Source organism: Dermacentor variabilis, chromosome 7 (genome assembly GCF_050947875.1).
Source record: "Dermacentor variabilis isolate Ectoservices chromosome 7, ASM5094787v1, whole genome shotgun sequence".
Classification (NCBI taxonomy): domain Eukaryota; kingdom Metazoa; phylum Arthropoda; class Arachnida; order Ixodida; family Ixodidae; genus Dermacentor; species Dermacentor variabilis.
In genome coordinates, this window is record NC_134574.1 from 39,119,986 (window position 1) to 39,127,726 (window position 7,741).

Genomic DNA, 7,741 nt, shown 5'->3' on the forward strand with positions numbered 1-7,741 from the left:
CAATCCTTAGCGTCTCGTTGCGAGACGCTAAAGTTACGATATAATAGGGAAAACACTTACTTCTGGCCTAAGTTCTCAATTGTACATGAAACCCACAAAATCAGTCGTAATCACCAGTGTTTAGCCATACTTAATGAGAGCAGCATTCCGGGCAAGTTGGTAATCCATTGCTTAAATGATATTGCGCGACATAAAAACGACACGGACGTGAAAGAAGACGACACACCAAGCGCAAGGTGTGTCGTCTTCTTTCACGTCCGTGTCGTTTTTATGTCGCGCAATATCATTTAAGCAATAGCCATACTTGCTTACAATGTTCCGCAGTGGGGCTAAAAGCGTAGCTGAAGAGGAAAATTTTTGCTATGATAGCATGTGTTCACACTCAGCTATAAGCCGCGCGCACTTTCCGGCACAGCACTTTGGATTCAGCCATTGTTAGTTTTCTGTAAGGAGACGCAGTTAGGAAAATTCTTGTTTTTACTTACGCTAATTCATTGTGTTAGCGCTGTTGTATCTAAGAAGGAATTTCGAATCGCTGAAGATTTATCTGTTAAAAATTATAAACACAACCCTTTAAAGCTGCATAATTTTACAGGTAAGGAAGAATGCGAGAAAGAAACCGCCGAAATCGGTGTGGTCCACGCTACAAGATTGATAATTTACCCCGCTTATCACGCTCGGAGAACACAACGGTGAGCTCACGCACCCCTCGTCGGCTCTGTCTTCCTGCAGCGATTTCTAGCGGAAAATGTTAAAATCGTCAATCGGAAGTAGAGAGGACTCTGCAGACACCAGCGCTTTGTCCGTAAGTGGATTTTTCCCCATTTGAGAGCCCAAATCTACCAGCCGTTGTGCCGACGCGCCGACCCTAACGCGGGCCACTAGGCTAAACGAGGGCTAAGGTTTACGGAGGCCTCCAGTGCCGCCCGCGTCAGCCATGCGGGAGGCAACAGGTGGTATCAATATCACAGTGCAAGGTCGCAGCGTCGAAAAGGGCGAGCTCGACGCCACGGATTGGATCATAGTGCACAACAAATGCAACCTCGAGGAGAAATGGGCATGGAAAGCCAAGCTCACCTCAGAAGAGGTGAAAGTGATAGACAACCTACCACCATCGCCGAAGCGCGATGGCAAACAGCAAGCGGAGAAATTGATCTCCTCGAACCTAGTCAAGCTTCCCGAGAATGGCTGGAGAATCATTTTCCGCCCCAAGGGAGGCATGGTAGTCGAACAGTACGAGGACAGACCCTGACCAAAGCCATACATGTAACTGTGAACATTGAATTGAAGAAGCCGTGCAAGCTCGTCAAGAACGAGATGGAATTTTTGTCTTCATCACATCCAGCGCGGAGACAATAGACAAGCTCCTTCGCCTCACACACCCAGACATTGACGGCAAAGTGCACGGGATGGCTGTTCACCTGGCAGCGCCCGACGACTTCTCGAGAGGAGTCATCCGCGGAATAGGACTCAACACCTAACTGCAAAAGATAAAGCAGGGGATAGTAGAACATGAGGAGAATCCCATGGTACTGGAGGTCAGACGACTAGGTTAGAGCAAGACCATCATGCTCACATTCACCGCCGAGGAGGTACCGAGGAAAATCAAATGCCTAGGTGACATCCTGGACTGTTACATCTAGAAGAAAAATGTACGACGTATGCTATAAGTGCGCCGACCTGGGACACCGATCTGACGTATGCGTCAGCAAGCAGGAGAAGTGTAGGGGCTGCGGCATTCCCAACCCAACCAAGGGACATGACTGCAACTCCACTTGAAAACTGTGCGGCCAGCCGCACCCCACCGGTGACAGAACCTGCAAGCAGATCTTCAGAACCCCATACATCGTTAAGAAATGACAATGGGAGAAGCTGCAGCCACAGGAAGGGAAGAAACTACCAGAACATCGCAGCAGGCGGGACGAAAGCAAGACGTGGCCCACGAGCAAGAAGCGACTCCGATCCACGTCCTTCCCAGGCCACCACCACCATGCCCAAGAAGCAAGGAGCACCATCCAACAAAAAGGTAGGCTGGGAAGAGCGGAAATCCCATGGCTTACACTTAGTAAGGGAACTCAAAGAGCAAATTAAACAACAGCACGAAATTCTGAAACAGCAGCAGAAGCGATGGAAGCTTTGCCAGTAGCAAACGCATGCTCACATGCAGGAGCTCCGTAATCACATTATCGAGCTGCAAAGGGAGAACAATGAGCTCAAAGCTCAACTCAGTCAACCGAAAGAGCATCAGGAGGCCATGGAAGATTAGTTGTCCGAAACCGATCCAGTGGCGGCTGCATCGCCAAAGAAAAAAACGAGTTAAAAAGACCGATTCGGGGCCTTGAGAAGGCCGAGGGCAGGGTAGACAAACTTGAGATAGACAAGCAGCAGCTCAGAGGTAGCACTACAGGTGGCCATAGCTACTCAGCGTTACCCGGATAGGGTAGACCAACTCTAAGGCCAGCTCAGCCAACTAGTCAGCTAAACGGGAAGAAGAATGGACCAACTGGCACATAAGCTAAAACAAATTCTTCCTCGGTTGAATCATGGCCAGATTCAACACTAGGGTAAACACAATGTGGCATTGGAACTGTAGGAGCTGCACAAAACAAACCTTCTCCAAGCCTATCTTTCGAGAAGCGATTGTCCCGACATCATAGTGGTGCAAGAGTGTAGAAAAAATGCTAAACTGAGCTGATACCAAACGTACTCAGGCCGGCCGCCAAACACTCAGACTGCTACCCTGGTGAAAAGAAATATCACCGTCATGTAGCGTGAGGTAGGATGCCCACAGATTGTCTACGTGTTAACGGAGATTATACTACAGAGGAGGAAAGAACGCAGCCTGCTTGTCCTGAACGTCTACAGTTCTCCCAAACTAAAGAAAGGTTGTGGATTCAGGAAGCTTTTTGCCAAAGCGCAAGCGCTGACACATGGGCAGCAGCGTCTCGTAATAGTAGGGGATTTTATTTGCACCCCACCAAGCATGGGGTACAACATGGGGAAGATATGATCAGCCATTTAATAGAGAGGTATATAGGGGAAATAAACACCGAAATATTACCCGACTATAGCGGCGAAAATAACGAGGAGCTAGACCAAGCAATCATCATAAAATAGGTCCAAGCTGCCTTAAACAAGGTCAGAGGAAAAACCGCGGCTTGCCCAGACGGGGTGAGCAACAAGATGCTTAGAAACCTCGATGACAACTCACTCCAGCAACTAACGGCATTTATACAAAAGTGTAGGGAACGGGGGGACATATCCGGGGAGCGGCAGAAAGCAAATCTAGTCCTCATCTCAACGGATACTTGAAAAGTAAGGAACTCTACACAGACAGCATGGTTGGATTAAGACAACAACTATCCACAAACGACGTCATGCTACAAATCAAAGAACAAGTATTGAACAGGAAGACTAGTGACTCGAGAGTCATAGTGGGACTGGACGTGAGCAAAGCGTTTGACAACGTCAAACACCAAACGATCCTATCACACCTTAATGACCTAAAGGTAGGAAGTAAGCTATGCGACTATATCAAAAGCTTCCTCAGGGACCGAGCGGTGAACATAGAAATTGGGGCCACAATAGGAGAAAACATTAAGCTAGGCAACAATGGAACACCATAGGGATCGGTGCTATCCCCTACCCTTTTTAACATTGCAATGATCGGGCTGCCAGAAAGACTCAGAATGCTAGAGGGCCTCTGTCACACTCTCTACGCTACGACCTCACACCTTGGGTCGACAGAGGTGGGAGCGATGGCCAAATATAAGACACCATCCAAAGGGCGATCTTGGAAACGGAAAGCTATCTGAGACCCATAGGGCTAAAATTCTCGCCGGAAAATCGGAGATGCTAATCAAAGGCAAGCAGCAGGGTAATATTCAGCTCCTCGTCAGCAACACCCGGTCCCAATGACGGACAAGATGAGGATACTGGGTATGTAGATAGAATAAAATGGGAGAAACACCGAAACGGTCAACAGATTAGAAGCCACGACCCGGCTCCATAAGAGGATCGCAAACAAAAATGCTGGGATGGAGGAGGCGAACGTACTGAGGCTTGTCTGCTCTTTCGTCATTAGCCGAATCGCCTACGCTATCACGTACTTAAATGCAACTAAAGCAGTGAGTGACAAGGTAGACATCCTCGTCAGGAAAGGCATCAAGACAGCCCTAGGTTTACCACCGTGCACATGAACCGAGACGATCCTGAACCTAGGAGTGTCAAACAGCCGAGAGGAAATGTTCGAGGCGAAACTCGCGGCCCAATGTGTCAGTCTTACTGACAGCGAAACGGGCAGATCCATGCTTAGGAAACCTGGCTACCAGAGCCCCAAATCGCGGGAGGGGATAACCGCCATCACCAAGGAAATTACCAACAGGTTAAGAGTACCCCCCATCTGAAGAAACATGCACCCAATACACAATGAGGAACGCAGGAGAAACAGAGTACAAAGAATCCAAAGCTCCCACTTCTAAAAACAAGGTGTAGTGTACGCCTATGCGGCAGAGTACCCAGAAGGGCACTATGCTGCAGTAGTAGTGAGCATCATATGCGAGGTAATCTCGAGCTCCAGCGTGAGATACTCTTCACCAGAGGAGTCAGAGATGGCGGCGATTGCCCTGTCAATCACAAATCCATCAACCAGAAAAATTATCGCCGATTCTGAAACTGGAATCAAAGCCAATGGCACTGGAAGATGCCCAAGGAGGCTGGCAAAATTCTGTAGGCAGGCAAGGAGAACGTACCCAACGACCTAATTAGAAGAATATGGGAGCCCGCCTATAGTGGACTCACTGGGAACGAGATTGCCAACGAGGTCGCCCGAGGGCTCACCCAGCGCGCCCAAGCGCAGGCAGAATACCGCCTGTCAAAAAAGCGAGACTTAACCACATACCGAGAAATTCTAGTAGGCTATAGAATGGAAAGGAGAACCCTCCCTCCCCCATAGATCTTTCACAAAGGAAGAAGTAATCCGTTGAAAACTGTAGACGGGTACCTTCCCAAACCCGTATATACTATACAAATGACATCCTGAGGTGCATTTTTCCAAATGCAAAAATTGTGAAGGCATAGCGACCGTACATCACATGCTCTGGGCTGTGAATCACGTGCTCTGGGCTCTGAAGGGGGAGCTGCGTCTCATCCTGATCACCCGTACTCTCCGACAGGTGAAAATAAAGTGCCTTCTCTCTCTCTCACCCCGCTTCTGCTAACCCTGTGCCTAGATCTGTGCCTAGAAAAACGTGTCAATCTTTTCATTGGCTTCCTATTAGGCACTGTATGATGGTTCCCTCACAGTATGATGTTGTAGCAAGTTATAAAACTTCAGCTTTTTAAACTACATTTTGACGCGCTAAAGTTGGCTTTTAAGCTCACTGAGATTTCTTTGCTTAGCGCATGGGGCGGAAAAACGAACCTCCAGACAATGCATACACCAGAAGAGGACTTGCGCACACTTTTTTTACGTTCGCGCGGATGCTCTTGCGCAACATTTGAGGGCATGGGGGAAGTCACAGTGAACGCGCTCCTCTTTTTTACAGGTCACGCCGGGGTCTGTAAACAACTTTGTGCCACCATATTACGCCTCGTGCATCATGACTGCGCATGGGCCTCTGCTAGCGCACGTGACACCGTACGCAACACAGGGCATGCGAACAGAACATGTACAAAAGCCAGTAGCATTGGCTTCGAACGTCAAAGATTTAAAAGCCACAGCGTCGCGAGCTTCACAGTGCACAAATTGCCCTGTGAAATTGCCCTTCGGAGGGCTTTAGAGTTCCCTAAGAAATGAGGGAGTGAAATAAGAAATAGTAAGCGACCAGATTTACTTTTAAAATGTGTGTGCCTTCAATAGCGTGGATGTTTTTTCATAAGCCTCTTATTGTTTTTCAGTTTACAATTTCTTTCTGCGCATGCGCAGCAGCAATCTGTCCGATCGTTTGTGCCTTTAAAGAATGTTTATGGAAGTCCAGCTTTTTTCAGTCTGCTTACTTTTACTTGTGTTTGTGTTCTACCAACTGCTAGAACAATCCTAACCTAACCGCAATTAACCGAATTGAGTACTATGTGTACCGTTGATAAGTGAATACCTTCACTTTGGCTCCCTCGGCCGTTTGGTACTCTTCGCACAGGTTCTATGCGGAAAGCAATCGTCGCTATGGCCTCTGCACAAGACACGATCTGAAATTATCCTATAGGCTTCCGCATAAAATGAATTGTCCGCTATGTGCGATAACCAAGGGCAATATTTAGATGGTGACATTCATATAATGGCATGATTAAAGAGAGGAAGACACCTTTCCTTAGAGATAATTTTTTGCCTAGCTGAATTTATTAGAAACAAATGCTACATGTACGTGTACACACACGTGCACGTAGCATTCCTTACTTCAGGTTACGCGGTTTGACTACAAACGATGTAGAAAGCGGTGGGAGATATGTCGTATCAAGGTAAATCCCGGCACACAACAATTGCACAAAACTACAACTATATTTCAAAATAATAACACCAAGAAATCCACAGAGAATTTGAGAAAATATCTACTTACCAGCTCTCGTGGTACAGTTACACCCTAAACAAAAATGGGGATGTAATATTAGTTCATTCTATATGGTTATTCGTAAGCAATATTCAAATTAAAACCAGGCCCATATTTTCAAGAATTAAATGACTTCTTGTGCTAAAATGTAGCTATAAATTTAGTTAACATAGATGCTGCAATTGCACTTTTTTTACCATGTCCTTCGATGTAACATGAGACGTTTTCAACATACAAGCAATCAATAAAAATTGTATATATATATATATATATATATATATATATATATATATATATACGAGAAGAAATTGGATTAACCGAGGGGCTCGATTTTTATTAGTCATATCATGAGAAGCCAACAAACATTGACACCAAGGACAACATAGGGGAAATTACTTGTGCTTAATAATGAATGAAATGTGGAAACGATAAGTTAATGGAAATTAAAGTTGTTGAAAAAACAACTTGCCGCAGGTGGGAACCGAACCCACAACATTCGCATTTCGCGTGCGATGCTCTACGAATTGAGCTACCGCGGCGCCGTTTTCCCGTCCCCTTTCTTGGGTGTTTATGGGTCCTACTAGAACCCTGGGAGTGTTAGCCAGCGCCACCACTCACAGAACTTGGCGGCGTACGTGGAACGTCTTTTTTGCCGCAGGCGTCACGAGAATGTGATCTTTTTTGGTGAAGGCAACTGGTCAATAAACCCACATATGCTACCTGAAGGCATCAATGTTGCTGTAGTCGAGACGCTCGTTATGTAATAAACGAGAAGAAATGGGGTTAACCGAGGCGCTCAATTTTGATTAGTCATATCATAAGAATGACATGATATGACTATATGATATTATATGGCTATATATATATATATATATATATATATATATATATATATATATATATATATATATATATATATATATATATATATATATAAATGTGTGTGTGTGTGTGTGTGTGTGTGTAGTCGAGGAGATCATGCTGGCCCCGGTGTAACATTACGAAAAGAGAGTACGATGTACATTGAGTTATCAGAGTATCTGTCATTGACGTTCCGTCTGGTGGACCAGCCTTTGTGAAAATACATTGGCAATGGCTGGTCCACCAGCCGAAATGTCCGTGAAAGATACTGCTCTAATTCAACGTCCGTCAAACACTCGTTCTCTCTCTCTATCTCTCTCTCTCTCTATATATAT